General features: G+C 46.5%; 1 long non-coding RNA gene across 1 annotated transcript in view; it reads left to right on the forward strand.

Annotated features, from left to right (window-relative positions):
* LOC121002680 overlaps positions 1 to 27,598 on the forward strand; it is a 173,721-nt gene that overhangs the window by 142,052 nt on the left and 4,071 nt on the right. The window contains exon 2 of the long non-coding RNA XR_005779308.1: positions 21,227 to 21,353. This is a non-coding gene — a long non-coding RNA (uncharacterized LOC121002680). The remainder of the gene's footprint in view (positions 1 to 21,226; positions 21,354 to 27,598) is intronic.

Raw genomic sequence — 27,598 nt, forward strand, 5'->3', positions numbered from 1 at the left:
CTAATAAGCCCTTTTTTCCCACTAATACACACCAAAAAAGGCTTTAGAACATATAACTGCTCCGTTGAACAGCAAATAATATTTTTTGTTTTCTACTAATACAGTCGTGGCCAAAAGTTTTGAGAATTACATAAATATTGGAAATTGGAAAAGTTGCTGCTTAAGTTTTTATAATAGCAATTTGCATATACTCCAGAATGTTATGAAGAGTGATCAGATGAATTGCATAGTCCTTCTATGCCATGAAAATTAACTTAATCCCCAAAAAAACTTTCCACTGCATTTCATTGCTGTCATTAAAGGACCTGCTGAGATCATTTCAGTAATCGTCTTGTTAACTCAGGTGAGAATGTTGACGAGCACAAGGCTGGAGATCATTATGTCAGGCTGATTGGGTTAAAATGACAGACTTGACATGTTAAAAGGAGGGTGATGCTTGAAATCATTGTTCTTCCATTGTTAACCATGGTGACCTGCAAAGAAACGCGTGCAGCCATCATTGCGTTGCATAAAAATGGCTTCACAGGCAAGGATATTGTGGCTACTAAGATTGCACCTCAATCAACAATTTATAGGATCATCAAGAACTTCAAGGAAAGAGGTTCAATTCTTGTTAAGAAGGCTTCAGGGTGTCCAAGAAAGTCCAGCAAGCGCCAGGATCGTCTCCTAAAGAGGATTCAGCTGCGGGATCGGAGAGCCACCAGTGCAGAGCTTGCTCAGGAATGGCAGCAGGCAGGTGGGAGCGCATTTGCACGCACAGTGAGGCGAAGACTTTTGGAAGATGGCCTGGTGTCAAGAAGGGCAGCAAAGAAGCCACTTCTCTCCAAAAAAAACATCAGGGACAGATTGATCTTCTGCAGAAAGTATGGTGAATGGACTGCTGAGGACTGGGGCAAAGTCATATTCTCCGATGAAGCCTCTTTCCGATTGTTTGGGGCATCTGGAAAAAGGCTTGTCCGGAGAAGAAAAGGTGAGTGCTACCATCAGTCCTGTGTCATGCCAACAGTTAAGCATCCTGAGACCATTTATGTGTGGGGTTGCTTCTCATCCAAGGGAGTGGGCTCACTCACAATTTTGCCCCAAAACACAGCCATGAATAAAGAATGGTACCAAAACACCCTCCAACAGCAACTTCTTCCAACAACCCAACAACAGTTTGGTGAAGAACAATGCTCTAAAAGCAGTTTAGCAGCAAACTTTGTGAAAACCAATATTTGTGTCATTCTCAAAACTTTTGGCCACGACTGTACACACCAAAAAAGGCTGTCGTTTTCTCACTACACTAGAGATGGCCATGCGGTTCGCCCGGCTGTCGTTTCGCGGCGAACTTTGCTCATTCGCGATTCGCTGAACATGCAAACATATTGCGATGTTCACATGCGCCATATTCATTTGCATTTGCGCCGAACTTTGACACATCCATCAGGTAGGACAGGACAGCCAGAACCTAATCTGGCAGCCATTTTACATTCTGTGTTTTGCCAGTGTAGGGAGAGGTTGCTTTGTGGAGCGGGGACAGACTGTTAGGGACACCAAATGCTAGCTAATAGGGCCACAAAAGTCCTTTTTAAGGACTGGTATAGGTGTGCTATCGATAGGTGTGATATACTGAGGGGTGTGATTTACTTATAATATAGTTTCTAACATACAAAGTATATTATAGTGCATTTGTATTGTGCAGCAGTTGTGTGTGGTTCTGCTGCGATACCGCAGCTATATAGAGGAGCAAACGCTATTGGAATAACTAATTGCAACTGGTGTGATATACCTGTTGCCCCCAAAAAAACTGATTAAGGGGTGTGGTATACCTATAATATACTTTCTAACAGAGAAAGTATATTATAGTGCATTTGTATTGGGCAGCAGTTGTGTGCGGTTCTGCTGTGATACTGCAGGTATATAGAGGGACAACTATTTGCAACGGGTGTGATATACCTGTTGCCCCCAAAAAAACTGATTGAGGGGTGATGTATACCTGCTTCCAAAAAATACTGATTAAGGGGTTTAATATACCTGCTTCCACAAAATACTGATTGAGGGGTGCGATATACCTGCTTCCACAAAATATTGATTCAGTGGTTCTATATACCTGCTTCCACAAAAAACTGATTAAGGGGTGCGATATACCTGCTTCCACCAAATATTGATTGAGGCCTGTGATACACCGGCTTACACAAAATATTGATTGAAGGGTGCGATATACCTGCTTCCACAAAATACTGATTGAGGGGTTTGATATACCTGCTTCCACAAAATACTGATTGAGGGGTGCAATATACCTGTTTCCCCAAATATTGATTCAGGTGTTCTATATACCAGTTTCCACAAAATACTAATTGAGGGGTGCGATATACCTGCTTCTACAAAATACTGATTATGGGGTTTGAAATACCTGCTTCCACAAAATACTGATTGAGGGGTGCGATATATACCTGCTTCTACCAAATATTGATTCAGGTGTTCTATATACCTGTTTCCACAAAATACTGATTGAAGGGTGCGATATACCTGCGTCTACAAAATACTGATTAAGGGGTTCTATATACCTACTTCCACAAAATACTGATTGTGGGGTGCGATATACCAGCTTCCACCAAATATTAATTGAGGCCTGCGATATACCTACTTCCACAAATACTGCTCTTCTCTAGGGACTTTGGCACAGGGTCATTTTGAAAATGAAGAGGCAGGCCGTTCCGCAGGGGTGGCAGGGGTCGGGCAGGTGCACCAGATCGGAGCCTAAGTGGCTCACTCAGCCTTCCGCTTCTGCACCCTCCTCATCCTCTGTATCTGCACCCTCCTCACTCTCTACTGTGTGCACCCCCAAAGACACCACCTCCACCACCACCATAGCCCCTCCACTCAAGTCAGAGGAACTGCTAGCCCGACAACTATTGCCATATAAACTGGTGGACTCGGAGACCTTTAGAAAATTTGTGGCCATTGGCACACCGCAATGCCAGAAGGGCATCCCAGAGCTATATGGTCACATTCAGCAGCAATTGAATATATCTGTGGCACACAGTGTCGGTGCCAAGATACATCTGACCACAGACACGTGGTCTAGCAAACACGGGCAGGGAAGGTACATAACTTTTACTGCCCACTGGGTGAACAGTCTGACGGCCGTCCAGCATGTAACCCATGGCACCCATGTGGATTTGGTGTTACCGCCATGGATTGCATGTAGGCCTGCCTCTTCTTTTCCTCCTCCTACTCCATCCTCCGTCTCCTCCTTGGCTGACTCCTCCTTTTCCACTGCTACCGCCTATTCCGCTGCACCCCTCAAGCTCCCCAGAACCTATTCGACGTGCCAGGTGAGATGTTGCCATGATGTGCTGCAGCTGTTGTGCCTGGAAGCCAAGAGCCACACCACCCCATATAGACTCCCTGATCACCCCCCTGTCATTGATACCCCCCTGTAAGTCTCCATTCAGACGTCTGTATGTGTTTTGCGGATCCGATCCATGAATCCGTGGATCCGCAAAACACATACGGACCTCTGAATGGAGCCTTACAGGGGGGTGATCAATGACGGGGGGGGGGAGGGATCAGGGAGTCTATATGGGGTGATCACCCCCCTGTCATTGATCACCCCCCTGTAAGGCTCCATTCAGACGTCCGTATGTGTTTTGCGGATCCACGGATCCGTGGATCCGCAAAACACGGACACCGCGGATCCGCAAAACACATACGGACGTCTGAATGGAGCCTTACAGGGGGGTGATCAATGACAGGGTCGTGATCACCCCATATAGACTCCCTGATCACCCCCCTGTCATTGATCACCCCCATGTAAAGCTCCATTCAGACATTTTTTTGGCACAAGTTAGTGGAAATTGATTTTTTTATTTTTTATTTTTTTTTCTTACAAAGTCTCAGATTCCACTAACTTGTGACAAATAATAAAATCTCACAGAAACTCACCATACCCCTCACGGAATTCAAATGCGTAAAATTTTTTAGACATTTATATTCCAGACTTCTTCTCAAGCTTTAGGGCCCCTAAAATGCCAGGGCAGTATAAATACCCCACATGTGACCCCATTTTGGAAAGAAGACACCCCAAGGTATTCTCTGAGGGGCAAATTGAGTCCATTAAAGATTGAACTTTTTGTCCCAAGTTAGCGGAAAGGGAGACTTTGTGAGAAAAAATAAATAAAAAAATTTCCGCTAACTTGTGCCCAAAAAAAAAATCTTCTATGAACTCACCATGCCCCTTATTGAATACCTTGGGGTGTCTTCTTTCCAAAATGGGGTCACATGTGGGGTATTTATACTGCCCTGGCATTTTAGGGGCCCTAAAGCGTGAGAAGAAGTCTGGGATCCAAATGTCTAAAAATGCCCCCCTAAAAGATATTTGGGCCCCTTTGCGCATCTAGGCTGCAAAAAAGTGTCACACATGTGGTATCACCGTACTCAGGAGAAGTTGGGCAATGTGTTTTGGGGTGTCATTTTACATATACCCATGCTGTGTGAGATAAATATCTCGGTCAAATGCCAACTTTGTATAAAAAAATGGGAAAAGTTGTATTTTGCCGAGATATTTCTCTCACCCAGCATGGGTATATGTAAAAAGACACCCCAAAACACATTGCCCAACTTCTCCTGAGTACGGCGATACCACATGTGTGACACTTTTTTGCAGCCTTGGTGGGCAAAGGGGCCCACATTCCAAAGAGCACCTTTAGGATTTCACAGGGCATTTTTTACACATTTTGATTTCAAACTACTTTTCACGCATTAGGGCCCCTAAAATGCCAGGGCAGTATAACTACCCCACAAGTGACCCCATTTTGGAAAGAAGACACCCCAAGGTATTTCGTGATGGGCATAGTGAGTTCATGGAAGTTTTTATTTTTTGTCACAAGTTAGTGGAATATGAGACTTTGTAAGGAACAAAAATAAAATAAAAATAATCATCATTTTCCGCTAACTTGTGACAAAAAATAAAAAGTTATATGAACTCCCTATGCCCATCAGCGAATACCTTAGGGTGTCTACTTTCCGAAATGGGGTCATTTGTGGGGTGATTTTACTGTCTGGGCATTGTAGAACCTCAGGAAACATGACAGGTGCTCAGAAAGTCAGAGCTGCTTCAAAAAGAGGAAATTCACATTTTTGTACCATAGTTTGTAAACGCTATAACTTTTACCCAAACCATTTTTTTTTTACCCAAACATTTTTTTTTATCAAAGACATGTAGAACCATAAATTTAGAGAAAAATTTATATATAAATGTAGTTTTTTTTTTAAACTGAAAGTGAAAAATGTCATTTTTTTGCAAAAGTTTTGGTAAATTTCGATTAATAAAAAAAAAGTAAAAATGTCAGCAGCAATGAAATACCACCAAATGAAAGCTCTATTAGTGAGAAGAAAAGGAGGTAAAATTCATTTGGGTGGTAAGTTGCATGACCGAGCAATAAACCGTGAAAGTAGTGTAGTGCAGAATTGTAAAAAGTGGTCTGGTCATTAAGGATGTTTAAGCTAGGGGAGCTGAGGTGGTTAAGTGGTTACCTTACCTAGTCTGGTGTTGGAAGGGTTAACTCCCTTCCCAGTGTGTGTCTGTGTGGGTGTGGCTACTTGGGCTATTTAGCCTCTGCTGGAAGCCTGTAGCTGAGGGGTACTCCAGGCATGTTATGCTGGAGTCATCCGCCTGGTATCCTTATACCATCTTCCAGTGAGGGCCACCCTTGTGGTCATAAAAGACACGTCGTGATGTTATGTTTATGTTTGTGTGGTGTCTATCCTCATTGCAGCTATGGATCTGGTTTCCTGTGTGTTTATGTGTGTGTGCTGTGTCCTTTTTATGTTTGGTGTGGACATCAGCATTTGAGCACGGGTTCCAGTCAGTGTGTCTGTAGCAGGTAGGTGTGGAAGTGGTTTCACTCACCTGCCATATCCATAGGCTGTATATGTACTCCCTTCCTTGCAGCTTGGCCAGTTAGACACTTGTTCGTCCGTGTCTAGGAGGAACAGGTCGTCTTACCCTGCTCCTAAGTCCAGGGACTTCCTTAGGGCTAGTAGGGACCCTAGGTTCCAGAGTATGAGCCCTCCTACCATCTGGGTTGGCTGATACGGATAGAAGTCAGGGTCAGTATTTGGGACGCAATAGGAGGTGACCTGCTCCCTGATCCTGTGGTCCTGGCCTAGCAGCTTCCATTATCCTTTAACATCGCACGGTTGAGGGTTTCCCCCACTCTCATCTGTGACAGTATGACCACAATGGCTCCTTGCTTGGTGACCTTCGAAAGAGGGTGCAGCATGTATCGCCGTCTGTTGATGGGGTGCATGCGCGTTCTCCGGAGGGAGAGCGTTATGGGGGTTTCACCGTTAACGGCGCTGTGAGTGGCTTTTCCCCGCCATTTGTTTTCACCGTTGCCTGTATTGGTGCCCCCTTGTCCTTCTCTATGTTCCTATCTCTGGCCGTCTGCTGGCAGCATTCCGTTAGTGTTCCGGCGGTGTGCTGGTTAGGAGTGGCTGTTGGCAGCGACCTGGAGTGGGAACGTGAGTAGAGTGGACGCAGTGTTCAGTGCGGTCTCTCCGGACTGTTTCTTTGCTGGCGCTCTGGTTCCTGTGTGTTGCTCCAGGGGCTGGCAGTCGGCGCCCTGGTTCCTGTGTGTTGCTCCAGGGGCTGGCAGCAGTCCCGGGGAGACTCGCTTGCACTGACATTGTTTCTGCTACTTTTTCCCTTCTCCCATCCCTGTTTTTGCTTTCCTCACTACTTTCCCATTTTTTTTTGGTGGGGGGGCTTTGAGGGGTGGGAGTGTCACGACCATTGTCATGGTCGTGACTCCTTGTGACGCATGCAGTTGCCTGCGGTCTGATATTGTTCTCAACCAGGTGAGGGCTGCTAGTATGTTGCCTCACGTGTGGTTGCCGCTGGCAACATAAGGTTCTTGGCAGTGGAGCAGCCGGAGCTGCTGGCTAGGCGGCTCGCTGTCTATGCATGCGCTTGCCTCTGGCAATGTGTAGTTTTATGTGTGCACTTTGTTTGTTTGGTGTGCACGGGATTTAGTTGTATGTTCACTTCCCCTTTAAGTGGTTACCTTACCTAGTCTGGTGTTGGAAGGGTTAACTCCCTTCCCAGTGTGTATCTGTGTGGGTGTGGCTACTTGGGCTATTTAGCCTCAGCTGGAAGCCTGTAGCTGAGGGGTACTCCAGGCATGTTATGCTGGAGTCATCCTCCTGGTATCCTTATACCATCTTCCAGTGAGGGCCACCCTTGTGGTCATAAAAGACATGTCGTGATGTTATGTTTATGTTTGTGTGGTGTCTATCCTCATTGCAGCTATGGATATGGTTTCCTGTGTGTTTATGTGTGTGTGCTGTGTCCTTTTTATGTTTGGTGTGGACATCAGCATTTGGGCACAGGTTCCAGTCAGTGTGTCTGTGGCAGGTAGGTGTGGAAGTGGTTTCACTCACCTGCCATATCCATAGACTGTATATGTACTCCCTTCCTTGCAGCTTGGCCAGTTAGACACTTGTTCGTCCGTGTCTAGGAGGAACAGGTTGTCTTACCCTGCTCCTAAGTCCAGGGATTTCCTTAGGACTAGTAGGGACCCTAGGTTCCAGAGTATGAGCCCTCCTACCATCTGGGTTGGCTCATACGGATAGGAGTCAGGGTCAGTATTAGGGACGCAATAGGAGGTGACCTGCTCCCTGATCCTGTGGTCCTGGCCTAGCAGCTTCCATTATCCTATAACATTGCACGGTTGAGGGTTTCCCCCACTCTCATCCGTGACATATAATCACTTGTTCTTTTCTGTAAGGTGAATGCCTAATTTTTGGGGCCTGTACTCCACTGGCCTACAGTAAAATTGTTATCCACTGTGACCATCTAATATACCTCCAGCCACATAATCACTTGTTCTTTTCTGTAAGGTGAATGCCTAATTTTTGGGGCCTGTACTCCACTGGCCTACAGTAAAATTGTTATCCACTGTGACCGTCTAATATACCTTCAGCCACATAATCACTTGTTCTTTTCTGTAAGGGGAATGCCTAATTTTTGGGGCCCGCAATTCTGTTGCCTAAAATAAAATTGTTCTAGGCTCCAGCAGTGCACATTTTTGAGAGTTTCCCTTTAAGACGCATAAAAATGGCCCCAAATAAAATACATATTTTTTGTGGGAATTTTTGCCATTGATCCCCCTCTGGTATGTCACTGTCTATGTTGTGGGACTATCTGTGCACTTCTAGTAAGTATTTGGTGGCTGCAAATATGACCTAAAGGTTTTTCAGGTTCGCCTGCCATTAAAGTGAATGGGGCCCGCCGCGAACACGTGGTTCGTGAAGATTTGATCGCGAACGCGCATTCACGTTCTTGAGACGTCCCGGACGATGTTCGTCCATCACTACACTTCCCCACACAACGGCTAATATGCAATTTTTTGCCCTCTAATACACCGTATGTAAACAAAGTGAAAATGGTGATTTTAGGTTAAAACATAACTTTTAATATATACAAGATTAGAATAAGTCCCTAGATGCTATAATGAAAGGTAAAGAAAAAGTGCATGATGGCACCAGGGATACAAATGTGCTTGGTGCACGGCGGCACCTTTAAATACAAAAGATAAATGGGTGCACGGCGGCACCTAAGATAACCAGTAGGTCCTACCGTTGTGGCCGTGGTCCTCTGGTCTCTGGAGATGTCCAACGCAAGAAGGTTTTGCTGTAAAAAAGAGCGGAGGGGGCCTGGCGGGGATATTTAGTGGGTTGGGGGTACCTAGACAGCCCTAATATAAGGGTGCTATCTTGCCCCTAGCGTCCTAAATACGGAGCACCCGTTCTGAAAAGAACGACCCCGTCCGGAACCTGGCCCTTTTTCTACTTGGCCCTATTGTGCCCTAGTGTAGCTAGTCCCTACACGCATGTTTCATTTTTAATATAAAACTCATCAGGGGAATGTTAGGCACACATAGAGGGGCAATATAATCTAATGACATATAGTGTTGGTAACTTGTAATCAGTAAACAACACATATGTCATATATAGTTAGGATGAAAATATGACACAAAAGATACTGAAACGTATTGGCCTTTAGTGAAGGCTCTAATCGAGTATCAGGGCTGGGTACTTGCCTAAGATATAGAGACAAAGTCGAGGGGGTCACCTGGAGATAGTCCGGTCCCTCTCTTGGAGCGCAGCGGCGTGTCCAGAGGCCGTGATAAAGCTCTAATACACCACCAAAAAGGCTTTAGAGCATATAACTGCACCGCTGAACGGCAAATAACCCCTTTTTCCCACTAATACACACCAAAAAAGGCTTTAGAACATATAACTGCACCTTTGAACGGCAAATAATACTTTTTGTTCGCCACTAGTACACCACTATATAATAAGCAGAACAGCAGGAACAGTTCATGGGAAGTATGGCAGTGGCACACTATATAATAATGAGCAGGCACAGTTAATTGGGTAAGACTATGTGAACTTTTGTGATCAGATTCTGGTATTCTATTCCAGCAAAGGAGCAGAACTACCTGAATCGCTGTGTCCGCCATATGCCAAACAATGTCGGCACCCATTTTATTGCATTCATTATAATAGCATCTGTTGGGTTCCAGCTAATGATGATCGAGCATGCTCGGACAAACACCAGTTCGGCTCGAGCATCGCGATGCTCGGCACATAGTAGTGTTGGGCCGAATACCGCGTGTGCTCGAGCACCATGCTCGAGTCTCCTCCCCGCACGTTTGTTGGCTGCTGGAGGCAGCGACATTACATGCACTACATCTCCTGCATAACGTCTGTGCATCATAAATATCAGTGACATTACCTGTAATTTTTTATTAGCCGCTGGTGACAGGAGTGACATTAACTGCGCTACATCTCCTGTATAACGCTTGCGCATCCTAAATATCAGTGACATTCAGTCAAATTTTTTCGCTGCTGGTGACAGCGACATTACCTGCGCTACATCTCCTGTATAACGTTTGCGCATCCTAAATATCAGTGGCATTCAGTCAAATTTTTTCGCTGCTGGTGACAGAGACATTACCTGCGCTACATCTCCTGTATAACGTTTGCACATCATAAATATCAGTGATATTCCCTGTAATTTTTTATTAGCCGCTGGTGACAGCAGCGACATTACCTGCGCTACATCTCCTGTATAACGTTTGCGCATCATAAATATCAGTGACATTCAGTCTAATTTTATCGCTGCTGGTGGCAGCGACATTACCACCTGTAGCAAAATGAGCAGGGGCGTGAACACTAGCAACCTCACCACACCAGCATGATCCGCCACATGGCATCAAAGCACCCTAATTGGTGGGCCGAACTCCTGGGTCCACAATCAGTGTCTGCGGGTCACACCACTGCCTCCTCTTCCCCTGTGTTATGTGCTGGCCAATCCCCTGTCCAAGACGCAGGCCTGGATGCCTACCGCCCTGCACCTGGACCTTCGCAAGCACCATCAGCTGGCACATCCACTTCTGTGTCCCAGCGCAGAGTACAGATGTCCATACCCCAGGCCTTTGAACGAAAGCGCAAATACCTAGCCACCCACCCACAGGCCATAGCACTAAATGTGCACCTTTTAAAATTGCTGGCCCTGGAAATGTTGCCATTTTGGCTTGTGGATACTGAGGCTTTCCGCAGCCTGATGGCGGTGGCAGTCTCTCGATACTCAGTCCCCAGCCGCCACAATTTTTCCCGGTGTGCCGTCCCCGCCTTACACCAGCATGTGTCCTGTAACATCACACGTGCCCTGACCAACGCAGTTATTGGGAAGGTCCACTTAATGACTGACACATGGACAAGTGCTTTTGGCCAGGGACACTACATCCCATCCCTAGCCCACGTCTTAAAATAATTTTTTCGATGGTCAGCTCAGCAGCAGGCCCTCTCCCATAATGTTTTAGATGGTCAGCTCGGCAGCAGGCTCTCACCCCTAATGTTTTAGATGGTTAGCTTAGCAGCAGACCCTCGCCCATAATGTTTTAGATGGTTAGCTTGGCAGCAGGCCCTCGCCCATAATATTTTCCATGGTCAGATCAGCACCAGGCCCTCATCCCTAATGTTTTAGCGAGTCAGCTCAGCAGCAGACCCTCAACCTTTATTTTTTTCGATGATCAGCTCAGCAGCAGGCCCTCGCCCATAATGTTTTAGAGGGTCACCAGCAGGCCCTTGCTCCTAATGTTTTTGAGGGTCACCAGCAGGCCATCAATCACAAGTTTTCAAGGGTGTGTATGATGCCCTCCTTTATGTGTAATAAAGGGTGTATTGGAGTGCCGGTTCCTTGTAATTTTTGGCAGCCCTTTCACTTAATGCATAGGCTTTATGAGTGCAGAAGTCCGACTACCTGATCAATTTTACCACAATGTGAATGAGTCCCTCCTTTATGTGATATACAGGTTTTATCGGAGTGCCTCTTCCTTGTAATTTTTGGCAGCACTTGCTCTTTATATACAAGTAAATATAAAGAAAATAATGTTTCCTAACAATTTTTCCTCTAAAATCAATTTTATCTTCAGTTTTGTGCGTATTGTCAGTCTGTAAAATTGGCATACTACTCGGACAACATCGTTCCCAGCAGCTACCTGGGAGTCCAAGAAGCATCCAGACATCCTCCCCTTGCTGTTCCCGAACCATTTGTCACGGCGGGGAGTGGAGGAAACCCCCCACCATGCGGTGTCAAAGGGTAAAGGGGATCAGCCTGGCCAAAAGGAGTAATAAGGGAGCAGGTCACCTCCTACCGCGTCCCTAATCCTCTCCCTGACTCCTCACTGTATGAGCGGACCCCGATGGTAGGACGACTCATACTCAGGATACCTAGAAACCCTAAGTCGCCCTGGTAATCCCTCACATAGGAGCAGGGGAGAGACAACCTATTCATCCCAGTAATGGAGGAACAGGAGTCTCTATCTGAGACCAGGCTGCAAGGAGAGGGGAACACATACAGCATATGGAGATGGCAGGTAAGCGACACCCATAACACACTTACCTGCCACAGACACACTGACTGGAACCCGTGCACAAGTGCTGGTGTCCACACCAACATAAAATGACACAGCACACACCACAAACCACACAGGAATCCACGACACCATAGCTGCAATAAACGTGAGACACCACAAGAACATCTTCTAACATCTTCTATGACCACAAGGGTGGCCCTCACTGGACAGATGGAATATGCCAGGAAGATAGCTCCAGCATACACCATGGCTGGAGTACCCCTCAGCTTCAGGCATCCAGCAGAGGCTAAATAGCCCAAGCAGCCACCCACACACACACACACCCAGTGTTCACAAAACACCAGAAAGGGAGTTAACCCTTCCAACACCAGTCAGAGGAAGGAAGCCACTTAAATGGGAAGTGCACACACAAGCAAACTAAGCCACACGTTACCACCGGCAACAGCATGCGTGGCAACCATGTCACGGCAATCACACAGATGGCTGAGACACTGCCACCGCATGCTCTCACAACAACACGTTGCCACGGGCAACCGCAAGTGTGGCAACAGTGTCACAGCGCAAACCAAAGGCCGTGACACCATTTCAGTGGTGTTTCCATCAATTTCTTTTTTTTTTTGTTTAACATTTTTACAACATTATACAAAGAAATTTTGACTCTTTCTTTACATAATATATGACATCTGATCACACAATAGACAAACAGAGCCATCATGAAAACCAAAAAATTGAAAGTAGAAATGAAAGAGCCGAGAGCCACCTGTCCCATATTGCCGCAAATTTGGCTTCACAGTTCCTTTTTAGATATACCCCCCTTTCTAGGCGTAATATGTTGGTCACTCTATTAAAGAATTCTGCTAGCGAAGGGGGTTGAGGTCGGATCCAGTACCTGGCTATCAATTTATGTACTTGAAATAATAGACGTTGCACCCCAAGGCATATTTACCAATCTCCAGTGATCATCACCCCCAAAAGACAAGCTCTAGGAGTGGCTGGTATCTCCACCCGATATGCGTCCTTAATATTTTGTAGCACCCCTGCCCAGAAGCTTGATAGCTCCTCACATTCACAGAACATATGTAGTAGCGATGCTGGACCCTGCCCACACCTTGGACAGGAATCATTCACTCTAGCCCCTATTTTGAACAGAAGGGACGGGGTTCTATATACCCTATGAATCAACAACAATTGAGATACTCGGTGTCCCTCACATACTGATAGCTGCGGGGTTAAAGCCAGTATTTTACTCCACTGCTCATCTGAGACGGCACCTACTTCCTCCTCCCACCTCTTTCTAACCGGCAGTGTACCCTCATCCAAAGATTTCGCAAAAAGATTTCTGTAAATTGAGGAGATCGGCCTCTTGTAGAGAATCTGATGCAGGAGTGGGACATTTACACATGTCATTGGAGAGTACCTAGCCTATGTCTGAAACACGTGCCTCAATTGTAAAAATTGATAAAAAGCGGTACAAGGAAGGGAGAATTCCTCCCTTAGCTGCTCAAATGACTTGAGTTCCCCGTCTTTCTGCAGCTGATGTAGAAAAATCACTCCCTTCTTTTCCCACGGGGAAAACCCTTCCAATCTAAATATCTCAGGCAACTAAGGGTTATTCCAGAGTGGTGTAACCTTAGTACAGCCCATTATGGACAACATCCCTTGGCATTTTTGCCAGACCTTACTGATCAGGTTGATAGTCGGCATTCCCACGGCACTAACTGATAAACCACCCTGTTCCAATACTGCTATACAGGATTTACATTTTATAATGCGGGCTACTAGTCTTACCTCTGCTCCTCCATCTCCTGGAGTCCGTCCCCATCCCCCCAAGTGCTGCATCTGCAAAGCAATAAAATAGAGCCATGGGTTAGGAAGAGACAATCCCCCTGATTCCTTTCCTCTTTGCAGAGTCTCCAACCTTATCCTAGCGGATTTTTTCCTCCATATCAAGCATCTTAATAGGCTTTGTATTTTAAAGAAAATCCTTTGCGGGATCCACACAGGGGAGTTATGTAAAACATATAGTAGTTTAGGCATCAAGATCATCTTAAGGAGATTGCACCTACCAGCCATCGTTAGTGGCAGCTTACACCATGTATTAATTTTATCCTTCATATTGGTTAGCAGTGGCTCAATGTTATCTTTTACATATCTGTTAATATCGGAGGAAATGGTAATACCCAAATATTTAAAACATTTAACAACCTGCAGCTGGAAGGACAGAAGGGAGGAGCCAGGGGGAACCGGGTCTAATGGAAATAGTATCGATTTGACCAAGTTAATGCGAAGACCCGATCTGTCGCCAAAGCTCTGTATGAGGGACATTATGGGATCAAGAGACTCCTCTACATCCCCAACATATATTAGCATATCATCCGCATATAATGAGACACGTTCTTCTCCCGCGCCCATCGGAAATCCCACTATCTGTCTGGACGACCTCAACAAGCAAGCGGTTTGATTGCTATAGCAAAAAGGAGAGAGGAGAGGGGACATCCTTGTCGAGTGCCCCTTTCCAATGCAAAGGTCTCCGATGTGATGCCATTAGCCTGAATGCGCGCCACCAGGGTTTTGGTATAGCAATCGCACCCAAGAAATAAAGGTAGGTCCAAAACCCATGACCCTCAACACCTCCCATAAATATTGCCACTCGATACTATCAAATGCCTTAGCTGCTTCCAGGGATAGTATTGCCCGACTTCCCACCGCCTCCGATCCCCTCTGAATGTTAAGGAATAGCCGCCTAAGATTAACTGATGTTAATTTATCAGGCATGCAGCCAGCTTGGTCCTCATGAATAATGGTAGTGATTACAGATTACAGTCTGTTCACCAAGACCTTTGCTAGAATCTTAACATCAGAGGTCAGCAGGAAAATGGGGCGGTATGAGTTAGGGCGAGACGGGTCTTTTCCTGGCTTCAGCAGCACCGCCACTGTTGCCTCCCTCATAGAATCAGGAAGGCTTCCTTTCTGAAAGGCCTCCAAAAATACCTCTAAGAGCTGGGGCAGCAGGACGTCGCCATATTTTTTTTAAAAAAAAACTCTGCCGGCATTCTGTCTACACCAGGGGCCTTTTCATTCGTGAATGAGCGAATCTCCATCTCCAGCATTTCTAACATTAGAGGCTTGAGGGGTCTAGTTTTGAGGAGTGACAGACAAATGGAATAGCTTTATGTAAAAGAATGCTCACTCCTCGGGAGTGTGTAGACAGTGTAGAGTGGAAAGAATGTCCCACCCATGACCTGCTCAGCAGGCGAGTAGTGGCAGGAACAAGATGCATCTCAGACAGACAGACAATAGCCGGTTGACATTGCCTAAACTTGTCAGCCATAATTTAGGTATGGACATATATGAACAAGACAACTAGGTTCCAAATAATACAGCCCAGGTTAATATATCTTTTTAGCCCGACTATATGGTTCAACCGTCTGTTCACTAGCCCCTCCCCCAACGATACATTACATATGCATCAACAGGTAACAACCAAATAGCCAATACAAAAAGTAAAAAAGGTAAAAAAAAACAAAAAAAAACGGAGACAGAAAAATTTCCTGGAGCCGAGAAACAGCTAGGTAAAATGTTCAGCCGTCAAAAGCTGACTACAGACATATTATGAGACATCACCCCCGGCCCACCTCCCACAGAAGCCAGCGTTAGAATTAGTAGTTCTCCCATTCTACTTAACCATAGTGTAGAGTAACATTGCAGTACATTGCCCCATATATAGAAAGATCATTATATATAACATTCCAAGACAATAGATTACATGGGAAAGGATAGAAGAAAAAGATAGGATAAGATCAAGTAGATCATATATAGGGAAGGAGGAAAGAAAGAGAAAGAGAAAAAAAGGGGGATAACAATATATAAACGCATGGCACTTATCCGGCGCTATCAAGCAGTGTTACGACAGTTCCGCATATCTCCCGCCGGAGTGGAAAAGGGGTCCCAAGGGTGCCAGCATAATAAAAGGGTACATCACCAGTGTTACAATTATTAAAACTCCCATTCCACTGAACAATATTACAACAAAGTAACATAACATTGCAGTATATTACCCCGTATATACTTATAGAGAGTATTACACATGCCCTTTCAAAATAATACGGTACGGGGGAAAGGAGAGAAGAAAGAGATGGAATGAGACAGAGTAGATCATATACAGGGGAGAAGGGAGGACCAAGAAAATGAAGAGAGAGAGAAAATAAAGGCATGTGGCACTCATCCAGCGCTTTCAAGCCGCTTTATGCCCGCTCTGTAAACTTCCCGCTGTAGTAGAGGGGGGTACGCTTGATCCGTATTTCTTCAGTGCCTTGAGGGAATGTTCGTTAGCTTCCAGCCATTGCGCAGCATCCAGAGAAGTATGAAATAGACAGACTTCGCCCTGAGCAACCACTCTCAGCTTGGCGGGATATAACATGGAGTAGGGGAGTTGCTAGTCCCGTAGACGGCATTTCACCTCTTGGAACTTGGCCCTCTTACCCTGTACCTCGGCGGAGAAGTCAGGAAATATGGAAACTTTATTCCCGTTAATAAGGAGTTCAGTATGATCTCTGGTCCTCCTGAGAATTAAATCCCTGTCCCTGAAGTGTAGAAGTTTCAGCAAAACAGGACATGGGGGGGGGGGGGTCTGGTGGTGGAGCTCTGTGTGCCCTACATGCAAATACATGAGACAATGAGTCCTTGCCAAATTTATGTGTTAGCCAATTTTCAAAAAACACCACCGAGTCGTCTCCCTCTTCTTTCTCCGGGACCCCCACCAATCTAAGATTATTCCTGCGTGATCTGTTCTCGAGGTTATCAGTTTTGGCCAATAGTAGAGTCACATTATGTATTATCCTGCCAATGTCTCGTTTTACAGGGGGCAGCTGGTCTTCCGCCTCTTTAATCCTCTCATTGACTTTTCTCATGTCCTGTCTGACATTTTCTTGCAAATTAACCATATGGGTAGTAAGGATGTTTAGGGAACTGTTGCAGGACTGTATCGCCGCATATATATCTTTTATAGTGGGTTCCCCATCAGATGTGGGATTGCTGTCTGTGATCAAATCATGCCTGCTAGATGGTGCAAGCAGGCTAGAGATTGAGTTTGACTGCAGGGTCGCTATTAAAGGAGCTGCTTCTGTTTTATCAGGTGCTGGAGAGAAAAGCATAGGCTCAGCCATCGTGTTATTGGGGGCAGTAGCCACCGCAGCCATTGTAGGGGGCACTGAGGATGAGCGAGCATATTTACCCAAGCGGGCTGCCGCGGCCCACGCTTCAGAGACGTTGCCATCTTGCCTCAAGGTAGCTGGAGGCCCAGCGTCTTTCTGTTCCCTCTCCTTCTTCCCGGTATGATTCATATCGGCGCAGAATGTGGCCACCGGTATGGTAGCAGCAGCTGGTGGACCCTGGGAGCGGTTTCGTCCACAGTAGAAGGAGGATGACGGAGAATTATAGAAGGTAGGACAGGAGCCTCACAGGGCTGCATCCTTTCAAATGTTCGGCCAGGCCACACCCCCCATTTCCATCTATTTCTGACCTTTTCATGTGAACCAGACACCCTCCCCCCTTTAGAGCAGGGGGTGCCTGGTGTAGTAAATCGCAAGGGGCCGTCATTGACGGAAGATATGTGTCACCGAGGGTTCCTGGCCTCGGTGAGGTAAGAGCCGGTAATTTTAAGTGTCAGCGGCAGCTAGTGCTGACTGACACTATTGATTATTTAGTGTGGCTGTAAAGCCGATCTGGGCCGGCTCTTACTGGGAGCAGCCAAAGTGCAGGGTGGGTGGCTGTTCCCCACGTTCCAGGCCGGGTTTTGGTTTGGGATGAAAACCCAGCCAGCAGTCTCAGCTGGGTGGATTATCCTCCATCTGATACTGGAGCTTTGTCAGTCTGGGTGTTGGAGCCTGAGAGTTTGGGCCAGGACTAAGGCCTGCTATATTGTTTGGGAAAAAGCACGTGGACGTCTGCTTCAACCAAGGACTTATGTGCTGCAGCCTGGTCTGAACAAACACCAGACTCAAGGTGACAGTTTTTCCTTGAAACTGCCTTTTTGTTGTCACTTTACTTATGTGTGAATAAAACACTGCACTGTTTACGTTGTCATTGCCTCTGTACTGCGTCCGCAAGCCTGTCTACCAGAGCAAATCTTCACACTGGTTTAATGCTCGGGTTCTCCCATTGACTTCCATTGTGCTCGGGTGCTCGGTAGAGCACCTGAGCATCCCGAGGTGTTCTACTCGAGCACCCAAGCACTTTGGTGCTCGATCAACACTAGTACTAGTTCCAGCGCAAGTAGGTTAGCCAGGTGTGTGTAATGAGAGGGGCTAAGAACAGGGCATGGGGGCCCAATTCAAATTCTCGCTATGGGGCCCAATGATTTCTATGTACGCCCCTGGCCTCATGAGAACCGTATACCACAGTGTAGCACACTATATTGCCCATAAGCTGCCCCTATGTGGTGGCCATCAATAGCTACCATCTTCTGTCCTTCTCCAGTTCTGATTACAGTATGGAGCAGGCTCAGGAGGTGAGATGCAGCCACAGCAGTTGAATTCAGGAGGGCATATGCGATAGCTGTCCATGTATATGAGTACCTGATTCTCACAGCTTTAATTATCCCTGAGAGCTCATTATGGACCCAGCCAGCGGCATAGAGGAGAGCTTGGGTGGCCCCATGGGCATCGGCCCACCGGGAAATTTCCCTGTAATGTCTACGGCCAATCCACCCCTGCATGTAAGTGATTACACTCAGTGTACATTGCTGTGGAATATGTTTGTACTACATGAGCAAGAGGAAATTTGACAAAAAGTGCAAAAGTTAAGAGGTTTAACTGCGGAGGCAATACTTGGAGTTCAGTCAGTGCCGCACCTACCGAGAGGCGAGACTCAGAATGAGGAGGCGAGGTATGTAGGACAGCAGTGTACAGGTTACATATGCCTAGATAAGAAGGATAGCGCGTCGTCTGGTAAATGCAATGTTTTTGATGTAGAGAACAGCTAAACAAAGAGGACGTTCTCCAGACGGAGAGAAGCCATGGGCAAAAGGAGAAATGTTCGACAAATATTATTCCTGGAACTGGTGTCTCTGATTTCTATCAGGAACATAAAATGAACATGCAGGGCTCAGAAAGTTCAGTCAGCAACAAAAACAGCTGAAGTGCTACGGTCAGCACAAGCCTTGTTATTACTCTCCTGAACCTGCATGCTACACGGCGTCCAAGGGAAAGAGGCCTGAAGTCTCTTCCCTTTCATGCGGCTATAACACCACATCTATAGCTGAATCCGATCCCTTACTGTACCCATAGACAACCCAGTAAATCCCAACAAACTGAAAGTGTACCTGTACACATAGAGTATCAAAGTGTACCTGTACTTTCATAAAACTTTTGATGTCATAGTAAGAGATTAAGGCTACCTGCGTTCAGGTGTCCGCTTGTGAGCTCCGTTTGAAGGGGCTCACGAGCGGTCCTGAACGCAGCCGTCCGGCCCTAATGCATTCTCAGTGGAGGCGGATCCGCTGAGAATGCATCCGCCTGCCAGCGTTCAGCCTCCGCTCCGCTCAGCGAGCTGACACCTGAATGCTGCTTGCAGCGTTCGGGTGTCCGCCTGGCCGTGCGGAGGCGAGCGGATCCGTCCAGACTTACAATGGAAGTCAATGGGGACGGATCTGCTTGAAGATGACACTATATGGCTCAATCTTCAAACGGATCCGTTCCCCATTGACTTTCAATGTAAAGTCTGGACGGATCCGCTCAGGCTACTTTCACACTTAGAAATTAAATTCTAAGTTATAATGCAGACGGATCCGTTCTGAACGGATGCAAACGTCTGCATTATAGGAGCGGATCCGTCTGATGAAACATCAGACGGACCCGCTCCGAACGCTAGTGTGAAAGTAGCCTAAAGGGGTTTTCTGGGATTATTTAATTGATGACCTATCCCCCTAAAGGGTCAATAGTTATAAAGAAGAAAGTTAAATAAAAATGAAAAAATATATATAAAAAGAAACACCACTATATTGAATTTTACATATAAAAATATATACACAATAAAAAAACAACATATTAGGTATTGCCATGTCTGAACTATTAAAATATTTTTAAAAATTCCTGTACGGTGAATGCTGTAATGGGGAAAAAAAGGAAAAACGCGATTCAACATTTTTTGTCATCTTGTCCCTCCCAAAAAATTAAATAACAGTCAAAAAGTCCTCATAAAGCGCGATAGACCGAAATATATATGGAATATGGGAATGCAAAGAAAATTTAGATTTTTTTTTTAAAGTTTTTCTTTTTTTAAAAGTGGTAAAATAAAAAAAACCTATAACAAGTTTGGTATGGCTGCATTCGTATTGAGCCGCATAATCTTGAAAAGATGGGTTGCTAGATGGCCACTAACACATCTGCAATACCCAGTCCCCATAGCTCTGTGTGCTTTTATTGTGTAAAAAAAACGATTTGATACATATGCAAATTAACCTGAGATGAGTCAGAGCTTGAAAATATGACTCTTCTCCGGTCACACAAGTAAGATATGACTCTTATGTTAATTTGCATATGTATCAAATCGTTTTTTTACACAATAAAAGCACACAGAGCTATGGGGACTGGGTATTGCGGATGTGCTAGCGGCCATCTAGCAACCCATCTTTTCAAGTAAATAGGCCACAGCACTCTTTTCAATAAAAGGCAAGGGTGGGTGCGCGTCCGCGTTGTGTTCTGTAGCTCCTCCTCAAGAACTGTAGATATCACACAAATATTTAGACAGCAGCACTCCTTGATTATGATAAATAGTGATTTTATTTCATTTCATATTATTTCAGCCGGAGTTAGTGGTATATCAGTTGCGTGCAACGTTTCGGGCTAACATTCGCCCTTCATCAGGCACTCTGAGGACCACGGTGTGTGTACAGCCGGTGCCTGATGAAGGGCGAATGTTAGCCCGAAACGTTGCACGCAACTGATATACCACTAACTCCGGCTGAAATAATATGAAATGAAATAAAATCACTATTTATCATCATCAAGGAGTGCTGTCTAAATATTTGTGTGACATCAGCTCTATACCCAAAATCCCGGTGACAGGTTCCCTTTAAGGTAAAGAAACACGACAATATTTGATGATGAGCATAGTGTTATTACAGTGTGTCAGGATTATAAAGGAATATTATCATATGGCGGTGATCACTGACAAGAAGTATACTGCAGAGCTATACGCCCCATTGCTTTACCTCAGGTATTGGCTTAATCACTGCTGACTGAAAGTATGTATTAAATATGACTGTTTTGAGTTGAGTCAATGTTTTCTCGCCATAGCACTCCCATCTGGTGACGACTACGTGTTTTGACAGCCCTGCTGAGACGACTCAGAAAAAAACAAAACCTAGGCACAGAGAGGCAAACGTTCTCTGATCCATCTGTGCATGATGAGTAAGATGACACAGTAAGTGGTACCTTTACATGGCATTACCAGCATGCTCGTTAGTGAACATGTGAAATGTGCGTGAAGCTCCAGGGTCACCGCCAGAAAACAGGGACAATGCCGACATGCATCATAAACACTGCATAGAAGGGTCCATTCACACGTCCGTAGTGTATTGGGGATCCGCAATACACCCGGCCGGCACCCCCATAGAAATGTCTATTCTTGTCCGCAATTGCGCACAAGAATAGGACATGTTCTATTTTTTTCCGGAGCTGCGGACCGGAAGTTCGGGGCCGCGCTCTGGAAATGCGGATGCGGACAGCACACTGTGTGCTGTCCGCATCGATTCCTGCCCCATACAGAATGAATGGGTCCGCACCCGTTCCGGATAATTGCGGAATGGGTGCGGACACATTCTACGGACGTGTGAATGGAACCTAATAGCAGTACACGACAGAGGGACCTGTCACCTCTCCTAACATGTCAGTTTTAGTAACTACTTGCATTCCCTATGTAATAACAATTCTGGAACATCTATTCTTATTACGCTATATTATGACAGTACTGTAATATTCCTGCTAGAAGTTTACAAATAAATTAGCAGCAGTTTGCAGTAAAGGTACTGCTGGGTGTTACCATCAGCAGGTGTGTCTGGCTCTGTCCAATCAGTGCTGCTGTTGTCAGACTGTGCAGGCATACACCTCCAACTGGTAACACCCCTCTGTACCTTTACTGCAAGCTGCTAGCAATTGATTTTTAACTTCTAGTAGAAATAATACAGGAATGGCACAACATAGAGCCATAAGAATAGATGTTCCAGAGTTGTTGTTACATGGGGAATGTAAGTAGTTACTAAAACTGACATGTCGGGAGAGGTGACGGGTCCTCTTTAAAGGGAACTTGTAAGGAGGATTCCTGCTGCCAGAGCCACGGACAGCATGAAATCCTGACATGTTCCCTTGTTACAAACAACTAGAGCGTTTCAGAGAATACCTAGTATGAAATGTAACCCCCCATTCATACTGTAGTAAGCCCAATGATCAGCCACTGCTGGAAAAATTGTAGTATTACATGACAACTTTACAAGAAATGTCCATCCATGCAGTGGCGTGCCCAGGGTGTTTGGCACCCGGGGCGGGTCATTTCTCTGGCACCCCCCCCTCCCCCCAATACTTGACCACATACCTCTTACATCCAGGGACATCTCCTGTCATGTAGACCTTCTCATTCCTCTTCTCCTCCGTTAGACCGCCATGAGAAATTCTTTCAGCCGCATCTCGTCTCTACAGAATTTGTAACACAGACACGTTAGATTTCTCCAACAACCCCCCTTCCCCCATCCTGGTGTCCCCACAGTGTCATCCTGCTGCCATCCACAATACTGTGCCCGTTGTGCCCCCCAATGTCCCAGGAACTATACTGCTGGAAAAATAGTGACCCTAATAGACATAATTGGGGTAATTTATCAAACTGGTGTAAAGTAGAACTGGATTTCCAAAAGAGCTGTCAAATATGAAAGGTGGAATCTGATTGGCTGCTATGGGCAACTAAGCCAGTTCTAATTTACACCAGTTTGATAAATTACCCCAATTTCCCTATAGTGTCCACAGCAGCTATAATGTCCCCTAGAGTGCCCCGAGTAATAATAACACCCTATATTGTGCTCCAGGTAATAATCCCTGCATAGTGTCCCCAGAAATAATAGAATGACCCCTACAGTGCCTCCCCAATAGAAAGGCCCCCATGCTGCCCCTACACAGTAATTTCCCCCACACTGCCCCCACACAGTAGTGTCCCCCACACTGCCCCGACACAGTAGTGTCCCCCACACTGCCCCCATACAGTAGCGTCCCGCACACAGTAGTGTCCCCCACACTACCCCCAACACAGTAGTGTCCCCAACACAGTAGTGTCCCCCACACAGAAGTGTCCCCCACACTGCCCCCCACACAGTAGTGTCCCCCACACTGCCCCCACACAGTAATGTCCCCCACACTGCCCCCACACAGTAGTTTCCCCCACACTGCCCCCATACAGTAGTGTCCCGCACACTGCCCCCATACAGTAGTGTCCCCCACACTACCCCCATACAGTAGTTCCCCCCACACAGTAGTGTCCCCCACATTGCCCCCCACGCTGCCCCCACACAGTAGTGTCCCCCACACTGCCCCCACACAGTAGTGTCCCCCACACTTCCCCCATACAGTAGTGTCCCCCCCACACAGTAGTGTCCCCCACGCTGCCCCCACACAGTAGTGTCCCCCACACTGCCCCCACCCAGTAGTGCCCCCCACGCTGCCCCCACACAGTAGTGTCCCGCACGCTGCCCCCACACAGTAGTGTCCCCCACACTGCCCCCACACAGTAGTGTCCCCCATGCTGCCCCCACACAGTAGTGTCCCCCACACTGCCCCACACAGCAGTGTCCCCCACACTGCCCCCACACAGTAGTGTCCCCCATACAGTAGTGTCCCCCACACTGCCACCATACAGTAGTGTCCCCCACACAGTAGTGTCCCCCACACTGCGCCCCACACAGTAGTGTCCCCCACACAGTAGTGTCCCCACACTGCCCCCCACAAAGTAGTGTCCCCCACACTGCCCCCCACACAGTAGTGTCCCCCCACACTGCCCCCACACAGTAGTGTCCCCCCACACTGCCCCCCACACAGTAGTGTCCCGCACACTGCCCCCATACAGTAGTGTCCCCCACACTGCCCACATACAGTAGTTTCCCCCACTCAGTAGTGTCCCCCACACTGCCCCCATACAGTAGTTTCCCCCACTCAGTAGTGTCCCCCACACTGCCCCCCACACAGTAGTGTCCCCCACGCTGCCCCCACACAGTAGTGTCCCCCACACTGCCCCCATACAGTAGTGTCCCCCACACAGTAGTGTCCCCCACACTGCCCCCACACATTAGTGTCCCCCACGCTGCCCCCACACAGTAGTGTCCCGCACACTGCCCCCACACAGTAGTGTCCTCCATACAGTAGTGTCCCCCACACTGCCACCATACAGTAGTGTCCCCCCCTGCCCCCCACACAGTAGTGTCCCTCACACTGCCCCCACACAGTAGTGTCCCCCACACAGTAGTGCCCCTCACACAGTAGTGCCCCCCACACAGTAGTGTCCCCCACGCTGCCCCCACACAGCAGTGTCCCTCACACTGCCCCCACACAGCAGTGTCCCTCACACTGCCCCCACACTGCCCCCCACACAGTAGTGCCCCCCACACTGCCCCCCACACAGTAGTGTCCCCCACACAGTAGTGTCCCCCACACTGCCCCCACACAGTAGTGTCCCTCACACTGCCCCCACACAGTAGTGTCCCCCACACTGCCCCCCACACAGTAGTGTCCCCCACGCTACCCCCCACACAGTAGTGTCCCCCACATTGCCCATATAGTAATTTTCCCCCCACATAGTAATCCCTCCCATAATAATTTCCCCCGCCACTGTGCCACACAGTATCCCACCATATCCCCCCCACATCCTCCTGTGTACACCCCCCTCATGTCCCCCAAAGTTGGCACAGTATCCGACCATATTTTCTTCCACACGTCCTCTGTCCTGTGTGCACCCCGCCCCCTCATGTCCCCCAAAGTTGGCACATAAAATAAAAAAAATAAAATCTAAAAAAATCTAAAAGCTAAATACTTACCTGCGCTTGCTCGCAGAGTCCCGGCACTGTGCTGCTGAGTCCTGACACAGGCGCGCGTGATGACGTCATCACGCACGCCTGCCCCGGGATTTCACTACCGCATAGGCTTTAGGCCTACTAGGCCTGAAGCCTATGGCGGTGATCGGCGGGGCAGGGAACTATGCGCTCTGCTCCCTGCCCCGCCGCAGTATGTGGGTGTCAGCGCTTCAGCAATGAGCGCTTCCATCTGTATTGATAGAAGCGCTCATTGCTTCTGGGCCTGCTGGCACCCCCGTGAGAGTCGGCACCCGGGGCGGAACGCCCCTCGCCCCCCCCCCCACCCGTACGCCACTGCATCCATGTAAGGGCCTCCAGAGCTAGAGCAGCTCTCTGCTCTAACTCATAGTGGAGTGTCCAGAATGAGGGAGATTCTCCTCTATGACATCCATATAGCCAATACCAATAGTAGTAGTATTCTGGTTAGACTAAAGGCATATACCACAAATGGCTAGAGAGTCTCCGTCATGCAGGACCTCACTTTCCAACTTCATGACAGACAAGTGTCCAGAATTCAATTAAAATCAACATTCCAGGCACTGTAAGGGTACGGTCACACAGTCAGTTTTCCTGATGTGGTTTTGGAAGCCAAAATGAGACATCTATGTATATAGAGATATGTATTTACTGATCTATATCTCTATATACATATATATATATATATATATATATATATATATATATATATATATACTGATCTATACCTCTATATACATATAAAAACCAATATATACCCCAACCAGGGAATAATTACTCAAACTTTTGTAGGTTCTCTATATACATATGTAGATAAAGTGGGGCACCAAAATAAGAAAAAAGTCAAGGGGGTGAATACTTTTGCAAGGCACTGTATATATATATGTATATAAAGAAATATATTTACTCATCTACATCTCTGTATACGGTACATATATATATCTATATATACACTGCCTGTCCAAAAAAAAAGTCGCCATCTGGATTTAACTAAGCAAATAGTTATGAGCCTCCTATTGGATAATTACTGCATGAGCAATTATCTTTCAGCTCGCAATAAGTTATTTAACCCCAACTGGTGCAATGAGTTGCTTCTCATTTCTTAAACAACTATGTCGAAAGACACATCTTGTGGTCGTGGAAAAGATGTTAGTCTGTTTGAGAAGGGTCAAATCATTGGCATGCATCAAGCAGAGAAAACATCTAAGGAGTTTGCAGAAATGACTAAAATTGGGTTAAGAACTGTCCAACGCATTATTAAAAACTGGAAGGATAGTGGGGACCCATCGTATTCGAGGAAGAAATGTGGTAGGAAAAAAATCCTGAACGATCGTGATCGGCAATTACTTAAACATTTGGTGAAATCAAATCGAAGAAAAACAACAGTAGAACTCAGGGATATGTTTAATAGTGAAAGTAAGAGCATTTCCACACGCACAATGCGAAGGGAACTCAAGGGATTGGGACTGAACAGCTGTGTAGCCGTAAAAAAAACACTAATCAGTGAGAAAAAACAGAAAAATAGGCTTCAATATGCTAGGAAACATAAAGATTGGACTCTGGAGCAATGGAAGAAGGTGATGTGGTCTGATGAGTCCAGATTTACCCTGTTCCAGAGTGATGGGGGCATCAGGGTAAGAAGAGAGGCAGATGAAGTGATGCACCCATCATGCCTAGTGCCCACTGTACCAGCCTGTGGGGGCAGTGCTATGATCTGGGGTTGCTGCAGTTGGTCAGGTCTAGGTTCAGCAACAGTATGTGCTCCAAGAATGAGGTCAGCGACTACCTGAACATACTGAATGACCAGGTTATTCCATCAATGGATTTTGATGGCACGGGCATATTCCAAGATGACAATGCCAGGATTCATCGAGCTCAAATTGTGAAAGAGTGGTTCAGGGAGCAGGAGACATCATTTTCACACATGGATTGGCCACCACAGTGTCCAGATCTTAACCCCATTGAGAATCTTTGGGATGTGCTGGAGAAGGCTTTGCGCAGCAGTCAGACTCTACCATCATCAATGCAAGATCTTGGTGAAAAATTAATGCAACACTGGATGGAAATAAATCTTGTGACATTGCAGAAGCTTATCGAAACAATGCCACAGCGAATGCGTGCCGTAATCAAAGCTAAAGGGGGTCCAACAAAATATTAGAGTGTGTGACCTTTATTTTTTGGTGGCGACATTTTTTTGGGACAGGCAGTGTATCTCTCTCTCTCTATATACAGACATATAGTTCATTGATCTATGTATATCATGATGTGTGTGGTGCAGTGTGTAATGTGTATGTGTGTGATGTATATATCTGTGTGATGTATGTAGTGCAGTGTGTAATGTGTACGTGTGTGATGTATGTAGTGCAGTGTGTAATGTGTACATGTGTAATGTGTACGTGTGTGATGTATACATGTGTGTGATGCATATAGTGCAGTGTGTGATGTGTACATGTGTGATGCATATAATGCAGTGTGTGATGTGTACATGTGTGTGATGTATGTAGTGCAGTGTGTGATGTGTATGTGTGTGATGTATACATATGTGATGCATATAATGCAGTGTGTGATGTGTACGTGTGTGATGTAT

The sequence above is a fragment of the Bufo bufo genome, chromosome 5 (genome assembly GCF_905171765.1).
Source record: "Bufo bufo chromosome 5, aBufBuf1.1, whole genome shotgun sequence".
Classification (NCBI taxonomy): Eukaryota; Metazoa; Chordata; class Amphibia; order Anura; family Bufonidae; genus Bufo; species Bufo bufo.